A 22,405-nucleotide genomic window follows, 5' to 3' on the forward strand; every position below is an offset into this window, starting at 1 on the left:
TAATAGATTGCTACAGTTTAACAGAATTAGAAATTAAAGCATTGAAAATATTTAATGACGCCAGTGGATCCTGACTTTCAATTCAATTCTGTAAACTACTTTTGAGCCCATACTTGGTATATGTAAGAATCAATATTAGGTATGTGCTGGAGGCCCCTGTCCTGGGAGTCCAGCTCTTCTGTTACCATTGCCTGAACTGTGGCCCTGAGCTTAGACTGTACTGCTATACTGTTACCTGCACATGACAATAACTTATGGGCAGTTTTCCAAGTTTAGGATTAGGGCTGGGCAGGGTAAATAGTCAATATAGTAGTTTCTACCCCAAGGAGCTCACACTCAAGCAAATAATTTAATGCATGCATGAGTAGATATAATACAAGTAGACATCCTTTAACTATTGCTTATGCCTTGTGGGTTTTAAAAGGGAATACGGGTCGTGGGGTGCGGGGAAGCTTCCAGTTGGCCAACAATGAAGAGGTGGTGACAGTGGTGGAAGAAGAGGTGGCAGCACAGGTAAGGAGCCTGGAAATGCGATCGTGGATGGTGGGTGTTTTGGACCCGACAGGCCTCTGTCGTTTACAGGAAACGTTTGACTGGAGGAACGTTTGGAGCAGCTGCTTTTGGACAAAATCGTTCTGAAAAGTGGGCAACCTGAAAAGCCAGTTGATGCCATTTGCTTTTGCAGTGGTAGGTTGGCTGGCTCCTCCAGCTGTTGGCGTGTTGAGGTATGTGGGGCAGCTGTAGCGACGGCATCCAATTCAGAGGGGGCCGCTCTAGAGGCGGGGTCACCAGCACAATGAGCCAGTATGTCACCAAGTGCAAGAATCCCTCATGGACACTGGGCAGCAGGAATGGAGCCTGTGACCCTAGCAGCAAGTCGCACAGCAGACGGGGTGCAGGCCACCGTGAGGAGCAGGTGCCACCCTGTGGCAAGCCAGGTGGGAATATCCTCGTCAATGGGACGAAGAAGGTGGAAGCTGCTACTGAGGCCTGCCGGCTGCTGACGTCTTCGGGAGATGGAGGGAGAGAGTCCACATTCAATGCCAAGGAATATTCCTTGCAGAGGTTGGAAAAACTGTTCGGGTGCTACAAGGATGAGCGGGAGGAAGCAATTTTGCAAGAAGGCATGGCGTATTTTTGCGGTGACATTTGTGTCGACCCCACGGAATTTCGAATGCTGCTCTTGGCGTGGAAGTTCCAGGCTGCAACCATGTGCAGATTCACCAGGAAGGAGTCATTTGATGGCTGCAAAGCAGTAAGTGCGGCTAACATTGACGGAATCTGTGCACAGTTCCCTAGCCTCTTCACAGAAGCTAAACAAGCGGATAAATTCAAGGATCTCACCGGTGTACATTTCAGTTTGGCCTGGATGCTGAAGAAGGGCAGCGGTCACTGCATCGGGAAATAGCCATTGCACTGTGGAAACTAGTCTTTACCCAGAACAGTCCTCCGGTATTGGACCAATGGCTGAACTTCCTAAGAGAGAACCCCTCGGGGATCAAGGACATCGCCCAGGACACTTGGAACATGTTCTTTAACTTCACTCAGGTGAGGTGCTGACCTCAGTAACTACAGCAAAGATGAGGCCTGGCCAAGCCTCTTTGATACCTTTGTGGAGTGGGAAAGGGAGCGAAGGAAAAGAGAAGGGGAAGGGACAGGTGCACTCAGCCCAGGGCCTGAGAGCTTGTGTCCCAAGAAGCAGACTTAATGGCTCTATCCCACGAGCAGGAGCAAGGATCTGCCACTGCCCTGCGGCCAACCAAGGCATTAGACCTTTCTGGACATTACTGAAGATCTGGACATTTTCTATTTTACATCTTTCTCTGCCTTGTATCTGAAAGGGCTGTAAAATGCTTTATCATATTTTAGGCACTTTGTTCATTTTTTGGTTATTTTTATTTTTTTGGGGGGAATCTCTAAAAATATTTGAACCTGGCTACATACATTTTGTGTATTTTTGTTTGAAGTCTTCAATAGAATGAGCCCACTATTTCTTTCACAAATTAGATTTGTGTGTGTGGCGGGGTCGGGGGTGTAGAACAGGGAAGGGGGATGGGACTGTTAGATTGAATTAACATCACAAAATGATTCAGTGTCAGATCTTAGTTTTGCGTATTGTTTTTCAGGGCAGGTATGTGCTGTGTGTAGTGCTGTTTACATGGTTGAATTTAGGTTGTAATGATTATTTGTAAAGATTTTAATGGCAACACTGACTGTTATCCACATTGCATGAATTCCCAGACGATTCAGAGCTCTTGGAGAGCCAGGGCCAACCAAGAGCATTCTAATTCTGGTGACAACCCCCTTTTAAGCTAATTTATCCAAAACCGTTATTTCCCTCACTTCTTTTTAATTCTTTCTTTGAACTATTGTGTTTCATGTTGAGTTTATCCATCAATATGTTGCACCTGTCAGTCAAGTGGACATATTTTTTAAGAACACATTGTACAGAGAACCACTTGAGCACTGAATGCAGAGAAAGCAGTGTTACCTCGGTTTTGCTGGAAGTAGGCTTCTTGGATAGTTTTCTTTCTTCGATGAAGTTTCTGTATTTTCATGTTGTAAGTGGAAATACTTTTTTTGTTTTATGTGCGTTGGAGCCAAAGTTTTTATTCCTAGTGGTAGGGAAACAGTGCCTGCGGGCCACAGGACTTAAAGGAAAACTGTGATATGGAGCTCTGCTTGAATTACAAATTTTTTTTTTCTTTGAGTGTCCTTAGCTACTTGTCTGGCAAGCGTAGGACCCAGGTGTTGACCTGAACTCTGCCAAACATATGTAACACTTAAATGTGTGCCGTTTCCCTTCTTGCTACATCCATGTTGTCACTTAACCCCCGGGAGGTTTTTATTATCTTTTTGTTAATGTCAGGCTGTGAGGTACGTGGATGTGCTTTGGTCAAGGAATAGGCCGAGGCGGATACCTAGGCCTGCAGGACTCACTGAGTTTGGCTTGCAAGCGCACACCTCCACTTATTATATAACCTGTTTGTGTAAGTTCATATTTGGCTCTGAGCCACTATTGCTATAAAAGGTATAACTGCCCTGTTGACACTGTGCACAAGAGACATGGCTCTTGGGGCTCGGCTCAGCTCAACATGGCTTGATATGGTGGGTGCGCTGGCGCCCAGAGAAAGAGAGAGTCAGAGCTGTCCATCTTTGCAGACAGAGGGGAGCCAGGATACAGCTCGGCTTGATCGTGGCCAGAGAAAGAGTTAAGCTGCTGACCCTGAAGCCAAGGGAGAGCCGGCCATGCAGCTGCAGGTGTGGGGGCAGCAGGAGCCACAGAGCCAGAGCAGACAGCTGAGATACAAGCGAACAGTGTAGAGAGCTAGTGTGAGAAAGCTGTTGATGGGAGCTGCTGCTGAATAAAATCATTTTTCACCTGCCTACGGCCCCCTGAGTGTTCTTTCTGCTTGCCCACCCACTCCCTCCAGACCTCATCATGACCTTTGGCGTAGTCATATACCTGACAATTGCGATGTTGGCAGGATGAAGTGAGTAGGTCTTTGGCTCCTGAGGGCTCCTGGGTCAGCTATGTGGCTGCAGCACGGGCTGTACCCAGGGGCAGCGGTGCTGCTCGGATGAGCCCCAATGGAAACGTGGGAGGCAGTGGAGAGGTCTCCTGCAAGTGTGCGAGCACACAGCACCAAGAAGGAATGCACCTTTGCTGGCAGCGTCGGATGGGCGTTTCTGACAGCACTGCAGGAAGTACATGCTCAGTTCCATAGGTAAGGGACCTCCCAGCACAAGCTGAGCCCCTGGGGGCCCAAGTGCACAGCTTGGAGCAGGACCTGGGGGTGGGGGACCTCCAGGTGCAAGCAGGGCACTTAAAGGCCCAGATAAACAGCCAGGAACAGGAGTTAGCAACAGCTAGCCCGACCTTGAGCCCATCTTCCTGTTGGGACACTCCCATTCAGTCTGATGTTGAGGAGGAGGCTCCTCCACTGCGGGATCACCCTGTGATCCATCAGAAGGTAGAACATGAGCAGCCAATGGGTCCCCAGGGGAGATCCCAGGAGCCCCCCACAGTGGTGGAACATACCTCTTATAGTGCTTATACCTCACTGGTTTGAAGGAAGTAGGTAAACAGTCTGGCAGCGTCTGAAGGAGCTGATAGCATTTCTTGCTCTGCCTCTGAGATGGAGAAGCTGGCTTCTATCACAACTCACCATTCCCTTCATCGGCGGCTGCAGTTGTGCCAACGGTTGACATAAGGGCAAGGTGACTACATGTAAATCAAGTGGCTGATGGCAGCCATACGGACTGTTTGGAATGATGCCGGAGAGACACCAGAAACTGTGAGTAAATGGCAATCATATACTGATTTGGTGCAGGTGCTCTGGGAGACGGATATGTGGCAGGCTGTTTGATCGGAATATCTGGGGCCAGATGATGAACGCTTTACCTCTCCCATGAGGGATCTTGTGCTGAGTTCAGCACCCGTGGATGCTTTGGCTCTCTAGCTGCTGTTCTCACCCCGTATGTAAGACGCTGCATACACAAAGTGACTATTGCTATGGCAGCCCTTGGGGAGGCAGAAGGCCATTGGCGGGACCTGGGAGTCCACGCCATAAAGAAATGGAAGGTGCCCCCTTCACAAGTAACCATCCCATGAGATTAAAAGGGGCCCAAGCTGGTGACCCACATGTGGATGTGGATTGATTTACTTGCAGCTGGGGTTGCTAGGGAGAAAATTGACAGGCAACCCAATGGAATGCTGTTGGCTCTGAGGAGGCAGTCGTCCCCAGAGCTGCAATTCTGAAGAATGCCCAAGGAGGGGTAAGACAATGTTGTTCAACCCAGCCCCACCTGGAAACTTCAGCTCAATGACTATCTGCAGACAGGAGAAGACATTAGGCCTTTCCTGTTTGATTAGGGAACTGGCTGAGGTGCCCAACTCTGGGGGGAACTGGACAACTGGAGGCTATATGTGGAGCTGGAAATCCTCTGGTCCCCTACTAATGTACAGTGGGTCCTAGCACTGGTAGATACAAGTGCAGACTGCAGTCTAGTTTATGGGAACCTGGATAAGTTTCTGGGAAAAGCTGCATTCATTGACAGTTATGGGGGCCAGTCTGTGATGGTGAATCCATATTGGCGTTGGCTAATCTGCTACCCACCTGTACACTCTGTATGTATGTTTCTCCTATACCTGAATATATTCTGGGGGTGGACATTTTGCGTGGTCTGGACTTACACACCACAGCCAGAGAATTTGGACTCCTGGTTTGTGTAGTAAAGCCAGTACTCCATACACATCACCAGCCCCAAGTTCTGCCACAACCCCAACAACTTACTTCCACTCGTCAATACTGTTTACTGGGGGGTGGAGGGGAGCACAGAGAGATAACTGAGACTAATAAGAAGTTAGAGGAGGTGCAAATGGTGCATGGCACCCATAACCCCTATGATTCTCTAGTATTGCCAGTCAAAAAGCCTGATGGAACTTGGCAGATGACAGTGGATTATCAGGAACAGAATAAAGCAACATCCCCTCTGCATGCAGCTGGACCTTCCATCATAGACTTGATGGACTGTTTGACAATGGAACTGGGACAGTACCACTTTGTGATGGGACTTGGCTAATGCATTCTTCTCCATTGACATTGCTCCAGAGAGCCAGGAACAGTTTGCTTTCATGGAAGGGTGACAATGGACTTTCACAGTGTTGCTTCAGGGCTTATATGCATAGCCCCACCATATGTCATGGTCTTGTTAATAATGTTGTATTCACTTCTGATTCTCTTGCAGGTTTAGAAGCAGCAATGCCCTTCTTGCCTGGGATTGGGATGATGCAGCTGAGACAGCCTTCCTGGTAGCCAAGTAGGCTATTCAGCAAACACAAGCCCTATGGGTAGTTGACCAGAGGTGCCCATTTAAGCTAGGTGCGCATGTGACCACAGATAGTTTCAGTTAGGGCCTATGGCAGTGCACGGAGTGCCTGAGTATGCCAGTAGGCTTTTGGTCCCAATTATGCGAGGGAGCTGAGCTCCAGTATTCCTTGATAAAGCAGCAGTTAGTAATAATAGGATGGGTGTGTTCATGGATAACCACCCCCTGGACTGGGAAAGCAGTTAGTAACTGTATATACTGCCCTTCAGGCTCATAAGAGCATGGCAGGAAGGGCTACAGTCATCATGCAGACGACTTTCCCAACAGTGGGGTGAGTACACTCGTGGGTAATGACCCCACGGACTGGGACAGCACAGACATCCACTTTAGCAAAGTGGGGAGCCTACTTACAGCAGTGAAGTACACTGATTACAAGTCCCTTAGCAGCAGAGTTACAGGAAGTCTTGGGACCTGTAGTCCTAATGCCAAATAAGGCCATGGGGCCTGAGGCACCCCTAAACCCTAAGCCTTCATCATTAGAAAGGGCATTCTCCCATTCCTAATAGGGTGTGGTACACAGATATATGTAGGCAGGGAGCTACTGCTGCCTGGATTGCTGCCACAGTCCAGCCTAGTACTAACACCATATGGGTTAAAACCAGGTGTAGGCAAAGTAGCTAATGAGCTGAACTCAGGGCAATGTGAACAGTAATCACCAAGGATGCAACACCCATGGTAATCTGTGCCAATAGCCGAGCAGTTTATTGAAGCTTATGTGTGTGATGGGCTTGTGTGCCCAGAGCCTATGTATAAGGCTTATGTGTCAGGCCTATGTGCCCAGAATCCTATGTGTATGTATCAGGCCTGTGTGCCCAAAGTTTCTATGCTAGGCCTGTGTGCCAAACCTGTGTATAAAACCTGTGTGTCCAGGACCTAAGTCTCCCTCGGCCGAGGGGGTGGAGTGTAAGGTACATGGATGTGCTTTGGTCAAGGAATAGGCCAAGGTGGATATCCAAGTGAGTTTGGTGCATGAGTGCGCACCTCCACTTGTTATATAACCTGTTTGTGTAAGTTCATACTTGGCTCTGAGCCACTATTGCTGTAAAAGGTATAACTGCCCTGTTGACACTGTGCACAAGAGACATGGCTCTTGGAGCTCAGCTCAGCTCAACATGGCTTGACATGGTGGGCGTGCTGGTGTCCAGAGAAAGAGAGAGTCAGGGCTGTCCATATTTGCAGATGGACCCTGGGGAGCCAGGATACAGCTCCGCTCGCTTGTTCCCAGAGAAAGAGTTAAGCTGCTGACCCTGAAGCCAAGGGAGAGCCGGCCGTGCAGCTGCAGGTGTAGGGGCAGCAGAGGCCACAGAGCAGGAGCAGACAGCCGAGATACAGGCGAACAGTGTAGAGAGCTAGTGTGAGAAAGCTGTTGATGGGAGCTGCTGCTGAATAAAATCATTTTTCACCTGCCTACGGCCCCCGGAGTGTTCTTTCTGCTTGCCCACCCACTCCCTCCAGACCTCATCGTGACCTTTGGCATAGTTGTGAACCTGACGCAGGCTCATTTGGCGGTAATGAGATATGTGATAACTGTTTTAGGTTTATATGACCCTTCTCTCCTTTCTCTCCCCCTAAATATTTGTGTGTATGTATACATATATATTATCTATATACTGTATTCCTTTGTTTCTTTGTCTACTAAAATCAACCATAAAAGAGGGATCTGCCTTCAATACCTAAAGTATAAGAAGGGTACTGGGGAATGTCATAATGGAGGCTTTCCCAACTGAATTTGGATTATTTCACTAAAGAGAACATGAGTTGACTCAGCCTTTTCCTCACAGGAGGGAGGGTTCAATTCCCCTGACTTCACACACTCACTCCATAAGGCCTGCTTTGGCAAAACTGCCACAGGGGCCTGTGGAGCTGACACTGGTCCTACCTGGTTTCAGTAGAAGGTCCACTTTTTGTTTTTCTGTTTTAAAAAATATGTCCTATGTGTCCTGAGAAAACTGTACTGGAAGAGTGGGTGGAAGGAACTTGTATAGTTCAGCTTCCAACACTTTGGAATAGATTAAAAAGAGAATCTTTTAAATGAAAACTTAAAAAGTAACAAATAAAAGGGCAATATAACAACCGGGCTGTAGAGAAGACAATGTCTCAGGTATTACAGAGGCCTAAAGAGAACCTGTGAGGAAGACAATTATGAACCTTACCTCAAATTGTAGTAGCTTAATTAATTAGTATTATAGCACTTATGACCAATGAAGGATAGATGTTTGTAATATGTAATGTTTTCGTATAAATAAAAAGTCACAAAGGACTCAAAACACAAATGGCAAATAGGCAAAATATTTAAGGGATACCTCAGAAGTGATAGAATATGATTAGTAAATATTTTTAAAACAAGTTCAACTTTACTAGAAAGAAAAAATGAATTAAACAATGTTGTATCATATTTTGCTTAGCATATCAGCAAACATTTTAAAAGTCTATAAACCAAAGTTGTTGCATTGTAGTGCAAAAATAAATATTTGTCAAATGAATCAATAAGTGGAGAGACGGATTGATGGCTATTAGGGAAAACATCACATACAAAACCATGGTTGAAATCTATGCATATGAATTAAGGTACGTATAGATGCATGGAAAAGTACTTGTGGGATGATATTCATTGCTCTTTATCTTTAGGTCCCTTGTCTGTAAAATGAAAATAAATGCATTACTTAGGATTCTTTTGTAATTTTTCCCCAATTTTCTTTTTCCCCCAAGTTTCTGTTATAGTGTTAAATTTCCTGTATTTTTGAAATAAAACTGTAAAATAAGGGCTTAAAACTGTTTAAAAATGGGAAATTGGACATAAATTACTGTGGTGGGCTGGGAGACTAGACAGAGTTCAAAGAATGGTAATAGAAGAGCTTGGATCCCACAATTGCCTGTAGTACAAATTAACATATTAGCTATACCTAAACTTGAAAGGCAGACTATGGGGACTGAGCCCTGTGACTATAATCCAAGTCTTAGGGTCTAGTGGCAAGATTTTCAGGTCAATAGGAAGTAGTCCAACACGATCCATTTGAGAAGGACATCCTGAACAATGAGAATTCTATTTGTGATTTATCTCTACTGTAGCTGCATATTCACTGAAATATCTTTACTCTTAATGAAGCTTCCTTGTGCATATGAATCAATAGAGTAGGCTGACCTGGAATGGAAAGGATGAGGGGAAGCAGCCCTGAGAAAGAAACCAGAGAGAGAATGGGAAAGGCCAGGACTTGTAAGATGAAAGAAAACTGAGACCTATCAGTAGTGAAGAGTTGCAAAGTAGAGCTGCTTGCATCGTCGAGCACCTAGAAGCTCTATGCAGTGTGGCTAAAAGTGTGCTCCTATTTCAGAACTACCAGAGTTCTTTCTAAAAATGAGGATTGCTGGGCTTAACTCAGAAGTACTGAATCCCAGTCCCGGAGAATGTGCATTTTAAACGTTTCAAAGTGATTCTCATGCACTTTAGAAAGGTTTGAGAACCATCACACATCAGCATGCTTAAGAAACATCAGGAAGCTTATAAAGAAACTATGTATTCCTGGATCGGATCCCACCACTAGAGTTTCGGATGCACCGAAGCTGGGATGCTGTAAGAGTCTATATTTTCAGCAAGCATCTTGGGTTTTTGAAGCAGGTAGTTTACAAATTATACTTTGGGAAACAATATTACAGGTTCTTCGAATATACTTAAATATTGGCATAAACGAATCAGATGACCAGACTATGATTTGAAATTAAGCACAGCATCAGTAATAGCACATTAATTCCTTCTTTGTTTATTCATTTATTTTTATGACAGTCCAATCCTGGTGAATTTGTTTAACATTTAAATAGACATAATGTGAGAATTTTGTGAAATAATCTTGTACTTTCTCTTCCCCACACTATCACTATGGGTTATAACAACAGGGAGTGACTTTTGTGAGCTCACTTCCAGAATGGAAGAAGTGATTTCACCTGATTAATAAACCTCCCAGCATTCTTTAACAGTTGGGTGCAGCTGAAACCTATGTCAGGAGTAGCTAGTCTCATAGTATCAAATACCTTCTTTCTAGCTGGCTCAGCTTTTAAGACAGGAAACCTGAACAAAGTGAGAAAGAACTAGGCTCCCGAAAAAAAGAAAAGGAAAAAAGAAAGTTGAGTTATCTTACTGGCTCCAGAAGGAACTCCTAAAAGTGAGTACCTAGTTCTTAGGTAACAAGTGATCGTTGATTGTCATTTGCCTGAACACAGGCTTGATACTGGTGGAGATCCAGGGAAATGAGCACTTCAGAACTCTCCTGGTGAAAATTTTGGATTTAGAGTAGCATAACTCAGTGGTAATTCGGACCTTGGACAAAAATGTGACACAAAGGGCCTCTTTTCTATCTCCTCCCCTCTTTCCCCACTCCACTCCTCACCACACACAGACATTTTAGTTATTCTGTCATTCTTTTCCTAGAAAGTAACAAAGTGGATGGGCAAGGAATGTTCAAAGTAAAACCAGTATTTTAGGCTTAGGACAACAGGATTTGAGGCTATGTAAAATTCTTTGTCACTTTCATTGATTTTGAGAAATGGCACTTTTTATTTTATTGTCATTTTCTTTTTTTGCCCTTCCTAAATTTTTAGTAACTTAAAGCACAGTCACCTGTCTCAGGTAAGATAAAGATTGAAATGGTTTCTGCTCAATAATGTTGAGTTTAGCATGTTTTAAGGAAAGTAAGACATTCTTTGGGCTGGGCACGGGTGGTAGCAGTTGGAACAAAAGAAGTTGTTTGAGAATGCTTGTATAATAAATTCTCTGCCCAAGAATCACCTGCCAGAATTTTATTTGCTTAAAATGTGGATTGTTTTAAAATTTTGTTTTCATAAGAATGATCGGCTGTTCACTTTCAACCCTTTCTTCCCCTGTGTTTTGTTTTCGCTTTTGAAAGCCACTCCATTGCAGAAGCAACAGGGATGCAAATCAGTGGAGTCTTCAGCCCCTGAGTGTGCTGCTCTCACAGGCTAAGCTGCAGCTCCAGGGAGATGAGCAGGTATTTGGCCTCAAGCCCAGTTTTCTTCCTGTTGTCAACAAATTGTTTATTTCCCTACTCAGATTTTTTTTTTCTCACTCTCTTATCACAAGTCATGTTTACTAACAGCTTGTTAACAGTCTTTTTGGTTGGGACAAAGGTGAAAAATAGTAGTAATTTAACCTTCAACCTTTCATAGTTTACAAAGTCTCCCACTCCCTCAGACGCAGCATCAGTCCATGACCTTGATATTTTTATGTCTCACTATTGAGTCATTTTAAAGTCTGTCCCTGGCTGTGACAGCCAAGGCAGTGCTGAGCACAGGGACTGTCCCCATTCTTGTAGCTGATATTACACATTGTCTAAGGATAGTGGAGACTGCACTCCCATTGCCTGGTGACTGCTGGGTCCCACAGGTACTCAGAAATGGGCTGTTTTCCAAGGCAAAGACAAATGGTAAAGTGAGGATTCTGAAGCCAGATGCTTCTTCCTGGAAGTGCCTGTCATCAGAGAGCCTCTCTTCCCCACACCATGGAATTTATGTTGTACTGTAAGTCGTGGGCTTGTGAATGTGTTTGGGCCATTGCACAGAGCTTCAAAGTACTTTTGAAAATGATGAGATGAGCAATTTTTCGACGTCACAGCATATATGCTTTCATGGCGCTGCAGCAGGCAGAAGTGAATGTGGGATTTCTTTCTCCCATTTTAGTTTGTTTCTGATGATATACGAAGTATAGGAAGCTCTATACTTCATGAGAATTTAACAATGTAGGATTGAACCAATTATTTCCTAACTCACCAGTTTTTTTTCTTGAGTTTTGCAGACTCACATTTTCATGGTACTACGGAGTAATGCTTAAATGTGTGGGTTCTAGGTTTAGTTTCTGACTTAGAACACTTACTAGCTATGTGAGCTTGGGCAGGTTACATAATAATTATGGTGTCTCAACTACTTTAATTAAAAAGTGGGGGTTAATAATGCCTAATCCGTAGGGTTGTTGTGAGGATGAAATATTGGTATGCTCAGTGATGTGTCTGGCACATCAAAAATGAACATCAGTTATTGGCATGAATAACAGAAGAACTTACTTGTCTTGGTGACCATGTGTGCCTCAGTGAATCAGCGCTCTTAGGGTAGAGCTCACCTGGTTGAGTAATGGATTAACTTCCTAATTGGAATCAGGGAGGAATTCTCAGAGGACAAATTCTTGGAGCTGCTTAGGTGTTGATTTCTAAACAGAATGCGACTAAGTTCATCTATATTCCACACCCGCACGTGTCCATCTCCATTACCACCAAGTGAATGGAAGCACGCTGTAATATTCCAAGAAGCTGACACAATCTTTTTTTTTTGGAACAATGTTAATTTTGGATTGTATTCAGGTATATTCAATAGCCATAAATCAGAGTTTCCAAGAATGAGATTGAGAGTCTGTTGATACAGTCTTCATTCAAAGGCATGACCCAATTGTTCTTTACACTGGAAAATATACAACATATAACATGCTATAGGATTCTCAAAGTAGGTATCTAAAGTTTTGGTTAAAAATGTTTTACAGTCACTCTGAGTATTTATGTATATTTTTAAATGATTCTCTTGATACAAGTAATATCACAACAAAAATAAAATTAAAATATTAATTATCACACTCCCATATCAAGTTGCTTTTCTTTTCCATGTTTTTTTTTCCAATCCATCTTTTTAGATTAATGTATGCTTTGTATATTAGAAGATAGCTATAGAATTTGGTCTTTTGTCCTTTTTAGCCTAATTTACTATGAATATTTTTCTTTTTAAAGGATGATGTTCATAATTAATCATTTCAATGTATAGATAACATTCTATTGAGTGGATGTACCTTGTTTTACTACTTCCTTCTTTTTGGATATTAAGGTTGTTTCTATAATATTGTTAAGATAATGCTACAGCATATAACTTTACACAAAACCTCTTTCCCTTCCTCTTGGATTCTTTCTTTAGTCATCAACTTAAAAAGCAGAATTAGGCCAGGCAGGGTGGCTCACACCTGTAATTTCAGCACTTTGGGAGGCTGGTCAGGAGTTCAAGACCAGCCTGACCAACATGATGAAACCCTGTCTCTACTAAAAATACAAAAATTAGCTGGGTGTGGTGGTGTGTGCCTGTGATCTCAGCTACTTGGCAGGCTGAGGCAGGAAAACTGCTTGGACGAGGAGGCAGAGACTGCAGTGAGCTGAGATTACCACACTGTACTCCAGCCTGGGTGACGAGAGTGAAACTGTCTCCAAAATAATAATAAATAAAAAGCAAAATTATATTTATAATTGCTAACTTGGTTATTTTATTCTCATAAAACATTAGCTCCTTGGTGTAGAAGGTCTTCAAAGAATAAAGATGTAGCATTTGGAGGAGGTTATGAAGCATAGCAACTGAGAGTGGATGGAGTCTTCTCCATAAGAGAACCATTTATTTTCTCAAAAAACATTAACTTAGTATTTTGCATGTTACAGGCACTCTATTAGGCCCTGAGGGTAGAACAGTGACCAAAAAGACACAGTTCTTGTCCTCTTAGAGTTTGAATCTAGTACGGGAGTCATTTTAATCAAATAATTGGACAAATAAATAATAAATCACACTTCTATTAATAGCCACAACAATAAAAGGTGCATGTGCTATGAAAGTTTAACTATGGGAGTGACCAAGGGAAGAGGCTAGAGGGAGTCATATTTGAAATGAGTTTTCAAGGATGAGCAGGAGTTAAAGTAGGGTGCTGGGTGTTTTCGAGGCAGTGGGGAGAGCATCTGAGCTAGCCCTGTGGTAGGAGGGGAAAGGCTCATTGGAGACAAGAAAACCATGCTATGGTAGGTGGGGCACAGACATTGTGGCATCTTTTTTCTATGACAGGAAACAACATTGCTCTAGAATATTTACTCTAAATGTGAATGGGAGATTGAATCAATGTCTTTATTATTTTTACTCTGCGAACTTCTCAGCTACTATAAAAACTGGTTCTAATAAAAAGGCCTTCAAAGTTGCTTTGTGGGCTATTTATGCTTATTAGAATATTCCATTTATAATAAGAAAAAGGAGCTGCCATATTATTATATAGCTCTTTTTAAAAGGAAATTCACATCTGTAACTTTATGTCAGTAAAAGACAATTCATTGTCAAGATGATCTCTGAGTGAATATAAACATTCTGGTTGACATTAAAGTTGGCCAATTCTCTGTGGAGACTATATATTGCATATGAAAGGAAGTCAAATTGCTTAAACATCTCTTATTCTCAGAGTTCTCCAATCTAATAACTTCTTCACTGGGATATCAACTTTCTAAATGTCAGGACAAATTACAGCTATTTATGACTTAGTCTTTCTTGAGCTGTTAAAGACTCAAAATACCTGCCCTTTCCCTCTGGCATGGAGATAGTGATGAGTGGAGTTTGCAGTGCTTTGGGTCCATATAGATGCTCACATGTGATAAATAGGTGTGTTATGGCCACCTCACATTTATATAGCACTTTAAATTTTCTAAAGCATCTTCATGTTTACTTACTGTATTAAATGTCCAGTTTTAGAACCAGAATGGACTTTAAGGGTCATTTGATTTAAATGGGGTTTTTAATGAAAAAAGCATGTGTGTCATGTAACCTAAGACAGTATTTTCTAACTGCGACTTGTGAGTTAGTTGGTTACAAAATCAGTTTAGGGGATTGTGACTAGGATTTCAAACGTATAATATATTGAAATGCAGTACGAATAATGTTTTCTGAAACTTTTGTTTCAGTAGCATTTATGTTTGTAAGCATAAGCATGTGTTTATTTGGTCATGCTTGAAATTTAAATACTATGATAAAGTGAATAAGTAATGGTATTACTGATTTTTAAAAAGCAATGGGCTTTGCGAGCTGTGTTCAAACTGTAGCCTTGTAACCCACTAGCTAAGTGACTGTTGGAAAGTCAAATAAATTCTCTACAACACAGTCTCCTCATTCTAAACTGGGGCTAATACCAATTGTGTGAATCTGGCTCGAGTTATAACGGAGGGCATATATGAAAAAGGTTCCCAGAAGATGTTTAATCGATACTAATAGTTTTTGAAATCCAACACATATTCACATATAAACTGAGAGACTTACAAATGAATGGCCAGGTATTATTGACTTAATTTTACAAACGAAGAAATGGAAGCCAATGGGGGCAAATGGCTAATTCACGACCACTTAACAAGAATGAATCACAATCAAATCCAGCTCTCCTGGCTCTTGGTCTTTCGTACTTACCTCCATTCTTGTCCCTCACCTTTGCAATTTCTTTTCCTGCCTCAGGTTCTTTATTCCTTTTTATATTAATCAGAAAATAAATAACAACCCCCTTGTGTTTTATTAACTTAAACCTCTGACCTCAGAGTACCATGCTTATGTCTTACAGAGGACATTGCTAATCATAAACTATTGACTTACATCAACAGAGCATGCAATATTGAAGAAAGAAACAATGGGATGTCAGAAACTTTTATTTATAGTATTTTTAATTTCAGTGATTAACTGATTTTTAAATAAGACATTTAATCTTTCTGTGTCTTATCAGAGAAATTGGATTGAACTAGGCTATAGCTGAGAGCTTTTTTGCTCAAAATATTTTGAGAATATAAGTATTCATTACTTACCAGAAGGGATTATTAATGGTGAAATGCATAAGGTGATCAGTAGTTCTTGTTTACTAAGCCACTCTATACATTGTTCTAGAGGCTTTCTATTAAAATATTTCAGTCTCAGGTTTGTAGAGACCTCCCATGGGAATTAATGTATTCATTTGCATTTATATGTTTGTTAATTTCAGGAGGAATGAAATACTACCCTTTCCATTCCTTGTTGCTGAACTACTGCTTAATCTGTAAGATTCAGATCAAATGACATAATTTCTGCAAAGCTGTCCCATTCACCCAGGTGGAAACAATCACATCTGAAGCCCTTATACCACTCACCAAAAGGCAATGTGATTATTTTTGTGTGTCTGTCTGCTATACAAGAGTGATGTATCCTCAGAATCTAGACTAATGCCTGGCATATAATAGTTGCCCAATAATTATTTACTGGATGAGAAAAGACTCTAGAAAAATTTGTAAAGTCTCTGGGTATCTTTCAGTGAATGTAGCAGACAGAACAATTTACAGATTCTTTCATGATAGAAGGATACATTTATGGTAGAAACAATAATGAAGAGGATTGTGATAACTTGACTAACCAACAGCCTTGATAACTTGCAGGATACTTCCCCTATGACCCTTGAGCCATCCTCTAAAAGCAGCCCTGCAACCCATGCATTGCATCTTCCTTCAATATTAGCTGTCTCTACAGAGCTCACATTGTTTTCTGGTGGAAATCATTTATTTAGAGCTGCAGAGAGTAGGATTCAGTTGGAAAGAGATGAGTGCACAGAGATTATGGGATATTGGGAGAGAGTATGGTTCTTCCTCGGAATGGAACTAACATCGTAAGAATCATCTCTGTTTGTAAGTGCCCCAAGGCTGTTTCTTGGGCACTTTCCTCCCATGCTTACCGCATTTGGATAGATGGAGCTAGAGTTAATTCACAGCAGATGAGCAACCAATAGCAATTTATGTTCTAAGTTGATTACTCTAGGTAAGGGCAAAGTTTATTCAAGAGAGATAGCACGGGCTGGGTGCGGTGGCTCACACCTGTAATCCCAGCACTTTGGGAGGCCGAGGCAGGTGGATCACCTGAGGTCAGGAGTTTGAGACCAGCCTAACATGGTGAAACCCGGTCTCTACTAAAAACACACAAAAAATTAGCCAGGTGTAGTGGTGGGCGCCTGTAATCCCAGTTACTTGGGAGGCTGAGGCAGGAGAATCGCTTGAACCTGGGAGGCAGAGGTTGCAGTGAACCGAGATCATGACATTGCACTCCAACCTGGGCAACAGAGTGAGACTCTGTTTCAAAAAACAAAACAAACAAACAAAAAACAAAAACAAAGAGATAGCAAGGCGCAGTTCAGTGCTAATAGACTAGATTTTTTTCCAGTGTTGCCATTTACCAGCTGTGTGACCTTGCAGAAACCTCGTAATCTTTTTGAGATTCAGCTCTTCATTTGTAAAAAGGGAGGAATGATGCTTTCCCTTTTCTTTCATGAAATTGTTGTGAAGCTCAACTTAGGAAATAAATAGCTAAATGTTTATAAGTGTAAAATATTAACCTTTTCCATTTATATTTTTATGAATTAAGGAAATAATGACAGAGCAAATTAAGGAAATAGTGAAAGGGTGCACTCTATTTTTAGCCTGTAGTAAGGATAAATTTTAGTTTTGTATAATAACAACAATGCTGATTATCTTGTGCTTTGTTTAGCCTAAATAATTATGTAATTTCCTCAGAAAATTACAGTGACTTGACATGCCATACAAACTGGCTTTTAGTTAGAAAAGCGAAAAGCAAGAGGTATCCTTTCCTAATCCCAAAGAAAACCTATATTTCATTTGACTAAAATCATAGACTTTTGAACATTGAATCATTTTGAACACAAAATTCAAACACCAATTTTTATCACAATCAAAATTTACTTTTTAAAGCACAAATAAATTCTGTTGATATCAAAAATTAATGTTTGCCCTTTAAGATGGAATATTGTTTATAAACTATGTGTTTAGGGTATATGGTTATATGTGTTTTCTAGCCTGCCTATAGCTAAGATTCTCAAGGTGAGATGGGATTTAAGCTATCAATAGAAAATTGTGCTTTCACAGCTGTTGTGGGCCAAATATTGATTCAGAATGTTGTTTCAGTCAATGGTTCTTATAAAGAGAGAACAGCGCTTAGTTTCATGGGGAATGTCACAGAAAAACGGGAATCTGTTTACATTATTTTGTGTCTTCAATGGAGGGAATAAATGTAACCGGGTGATTTGACTGGATGTTCATGGATTTTTACAGTAATTATATTAGATTCTTATTTCAGATAGTCTCTCATAGGGTAGATATCCTCCCAAAATAAAGATAAAAGAAAGTATACATCTTTTCTTGTTATAAAAAGTTAAATGCTACAGTCTATAAAAGAGGAAACACAACAAGACGCTTTGTTTGGGACCTGTCAAGATTTCAAACCCCAAAAGGTCTGTGTTTGGCAACACAGCCTGTCCTTCCCAGGAGCCAGAGGCTTGTTTTCTCTGTAGCGGTTAGCATTTGCCACACACCTGGATTTGGAAGGACTTCTGAGGTGAGAAAAAAACTCATTTTAGAGCTTTAGTATAAAGCTTGTCTTGCAGAATAGAAGTGTCAAGCAGAATAGAAGTGTGTTTGCATGTTAAATTCCGGCTTTTCTTAAACTCCTTAGAAAGACAGTCTATCCCTTTTGTTTACATTTTAAACACACAGCTCTCCCCGTAAAATTACAGGCTCCGAGAGTCTAGCTGCCTCATTTAATTTGTAGTGTCAGGAGAAACAATCCCTGGTGAAAACGTAAACACCGGACTATTATTTACTAGTGACACTAGCTTGCAGCCTAATCTTCAGGTGTCTCCAAAAACTATTTTTAAAGAAAGATCTTCGTTGTTCGGATCTTGTTAATGTTCGCCATGCCTGACCAGGTGCTTCTCTTTTGTGACTATTCCTGGCTAGGCCTGTAAAATATGAAATGACTTTGCAGACAAGGCTTCCTTATCTGACTCCAAGGACTTTGTGCCCTTGAAGAGCAACCATGGATTTTGGTCAAACCCCAGTGGGAACACAACATATTTTTAAAAGATACCTCTCTGGGAGCTTACAAGGCATATTTGTAAGTAATGAATGCATTTGGCTAGGAGCAATACTATTCTTGTTGATTAAAACAAGATGATTTAGTTTTTTAGTTTTTTTTTTTTTTTCAATGGGGAAAGTATGACTCATAGACATTAAAGCAGAGGTGCTTTCTGAAGAAGGTGTAGGGAGCAGAATCATTATTTTCCCAGAGTTTAATACAAAATAGTCATCTTCAAGGGAGGGTAGGTAATTGTGAAATGGAAAAATAATTTGTAGGATTTGGAATTGCAAGCCCTGGATTTGAATAATGGCTGCATGATCCTAGGGAAACCACTTGATTTTTGAAACCTCAGTTCTCTCACATGTGAGCATAATTATTTTTCTGTCTTTTTTCTATGGATCAAAAAAGGGATATAATATGTTTTAAAGTGTTCTATGTATATTAAAGCATCATGATATCACTGCTAATACTATTGAGAGAGGAAAGAAAACACGTAGAGGATAATGAAACAGAAATATTTGTTGTATCCTATATTCCATGCTAGTTATTATGCTATGTATCAAAGAGATAAGGATACAGGACGCAGTCACTGGCCTCAAAAAGCATGCCTAATAGGGGAAGTAGGCTTGTCAGAAATATTGCAAGGCAGTGTGGTAAATGGAATAATAGAGATATCTGCCAGATTCTATGACAGCACCATAAAGGAAGCGAGTAACTTGGCTTGGCTTAAAAGGAATAAGATACCCAATCTTTAATGCTAGAATGATTGGTGGGAGTTCACTTCATGTTCCAGAGAGAAGCACATTCCAGAGAGAAGGGCATGGGGGAATGGAATGGCAGGACAGGATCAGGGATCTGCCAATAGTTTTCCGTGCCTATAGCTCTGCCCTTATGTGGGATAAACTGAGTTGGACTGGACAGGTAAGCAGGTGCTGGATTATGGAGGGTTACTTTCCCTGAGTAAGCATTTTCCTCCAGAAAAAGGTCTTAAGCAGATAGATTGTCATCCATTTATTTAACACCCACTTATTCAGTATTGTACTTTCTATATTCCAGGCACTGTTCTAAGAGCTTTATAAATGTTAACTCATTTCCTCCTCATAACCACCAGGCAAAGTAGATACTATTTTTATTCCAATTTAATTCTGAGGAATACAAAACAGAAAAGTTAAGTAACACTCCCAAGATGACAAAACTAGTGAGTGATGGAATCAGGATTTAACCTAGGCTCTGGATTCCACATTTTTAACCACCTCACTTTGCTTCCACTCACGGTTAGTTCCATGGAGATCACTTTGGCTACTATGCAGGGAATGGACTGGAGAGGAGGAAAGGCTGTAGGCAAGGAGAACAGTTGGGATGTGGGTGTAAGAGTCCAGATAAGAAATGATGCATCAGTGAGGTAAGAGAGAGGGAATGGACGGGTTCAAAGGATATGTTTGGAGATAGAATTGATAGTAACTGGCATGGACTGACTGTAGAGTGTAAGGGAGAAGGAGCTAAACATCTCACGTGTCAGGGTAGGTGATAATTCCACTAACAAGACTGTTATTAGAGTAAGAATGGGAGGAGAAACGTCATGTGGACTTGAAAGCAGTTGTGGAATATGAAGGTGTTATATGCAGAACACAAGTGGTTATTTGCAGCTGGAATTTCAAAGGAGGGTTCTGAGCCTGAAATTTAGATTTGGGAGTCATCAGTAGCAGTTGTGTGTATGTGTGTGATTGCCCAGGGAAGTTTTAGAAATGGATCCCTACTGGCTTGATCTGACTTGCAGATGTAAGTAGATGGTTTTGCTTCCTTTGGCATAAACTGAGAAGAGCAGGGAGCTTGGAAGAGAATTCTAGGGAGAGCCAGCTACCATCATGTCTCTAAGAGTAGAAGAATGAGAAGAAGCAAAGTAAGTGATAGAATGAGCAAAATCATATCACTGTCTTCTGCCAGCAATTAGTTGAAATAGACATGTAACTACTCAAAGTTTGACAACTTCAGAAATAATAGTTTATTAAAGAAGGGATAAAGGACGTCTACATGTTGAAGATTTCAGCACTGAGATTGCCGAGACCAGCTCGGTCGGGGAGACCCTAACCCAGCGGTGCTAGAGGAATTAAAGACACACACAGAAATATAGAGGTGTAAAGTGGGAAATCAGGGGTCTCACAGCCTTCAGAGCTGACAGCCCCGAACAGAGATATACCCACATATTTATTAACAGCAAGCCAGTCATTAGCATTGTTTCTATAGATATTAAATTAAGTAAAAGTATCACTTATGGGAAACGAAGGGATGGGCCAAATTAAAGGAATAGGTTGGGCTAGTTAACTGCAGCAGGAACACGCCCTTAAGATACAGATTGCTCATGTTATTGTTTGTGGCTTAAGAATGCCTTTAAGTGGTTTTCCACCCCAGGTGGGCCAGGTGTTCCTTGCCCTCATTCCTGTAAACCCACAACCTTCCAGTTTGGGCGTCAGGGCCATTATGAACATGTTACAGTACTGCAAAGATTTTGTTTATGGTCAGTTTTGGGGCCAGTTTATGGCCAGATTTTGGGAGGCTTGCTCCCAACAGAGATAGAATATCTAACTATGTGAAAAAAAAAAAAAAAAAAAGTTCTATTTAGACTCTCCTGGAAGGACATTTGAATATGTCTACTTTGAGCTTGTTATAAGCAAGGTCAATGTGAGTTCTTGCAGTTGGGGTTAATCATACAGTTTGGTTCACAGGGATGAGCTTTCTAAGTGCATTTCTGGAGGTACTGCTGCTTTCACAGAGTACTTGGAGCTCTAACTTAGCATTTCACCCATTGTATAAGTAATCTTAACATACAAAAGATTATGTCAGTTGAATAACCAACAATTTCAAGAGAAGATCATGTTCTTTATGTTCTCTTTGTGAAGACTTCATGTTGAAATTCAGCCTTGAAGACAGTGGTGATGATTACATCATGACAAGAGTCATGAAAAAAAAGGATCATACTTAGTGTTTGCTGGGAGATATTATAGGGATTGTATTAGTCTGTTCTTATGCTGGTAATAAAGACATACCTGAGACTGGGTAATTTATAAAGGAAAGAGGTTTAATGGATTTATGGTTCCACACTGCTGGGGAGGCCTCACAATCACGGCAGAAGGCAAAGGAAAGCGAAGGCACATCTTACATGGTGGCAGGAAAGAGAGCTTGTGTAGGGGAACTCCCTTTATAAGAGCATCAGATCTTGTGAGACTTATTCACTATCAAAAGAACAGCATAGGAAAGTCCCACCCCCATGATTCAATTACCTCCCAGTAGGTCCCTCTCATGACATTTGAGAAATATGGGAGCCACAATTCTAGATGAGATTTGGGTGGGGACACAGCCAAACCATATCATTTTTACCTCATTGTACCATGTAATTTTGAAATGCCGCTAAGAAAAAATGATATCACCAGAGACTTTTTTGATGAGTGTATCTACCTCAGTAATGTTAAAGCATCAACTACTAAAATTTAGAATGATACAGTAAGAAGTCATTTTGATTAGAAAAAATTAATATTTAGAAATGTTTAACATGGATCAGCTTAGACATCAATAATATTTTTAGGTACATGTGGTAGGGCAGACTACATTAAATTTGGGCCTTGCTCTTGTACTTACTACTTAACTATCAGCAGAATTTTAAGAGGAAAACTTCTGTGTTTGAATATTTCAAGCACAGTGAATTTGATTATGAACACTTTAGAGACAAACTGTTTCTGTTGTAATAAAAGTCATGTTATCTGGCGCTGCATCCATTGGAAAGTTTTAGAAACCAGCATTTTTCAAA

At 41.3% G+C, this 22,405-nt stretch overlaps 1 pseudogene; it reads left to right on the forward strand.

The window, feature by feature from the left end:
* Positions 1–796: 796 nt before the first annotated feature.
* LOC129014455 (DCN1-like protein 3) lies at positions 797–1,708 on the forward strand (annotated as a pseudogene).
* The last annotated feature ends 20,697 nt before the right edge of the window (positions 1,709–22,405 follow it).

Source organism: Pongo pygmaeus, chromosome 16, assembly GCF_028885625.2.
Source record: "Pongo pygmaeus isolate AG05252 chromosome 16, NHGRI_mPonPyg2-v2.0_pri, whole genome shotgun sequence".
Classification (NCBI taxonomy): domain Eukaryota; kingdom Metazoa; phylum Chordata; class Mammalia; order Primates; family Hominidae; genus Pongo; species Pongo pygmaeus.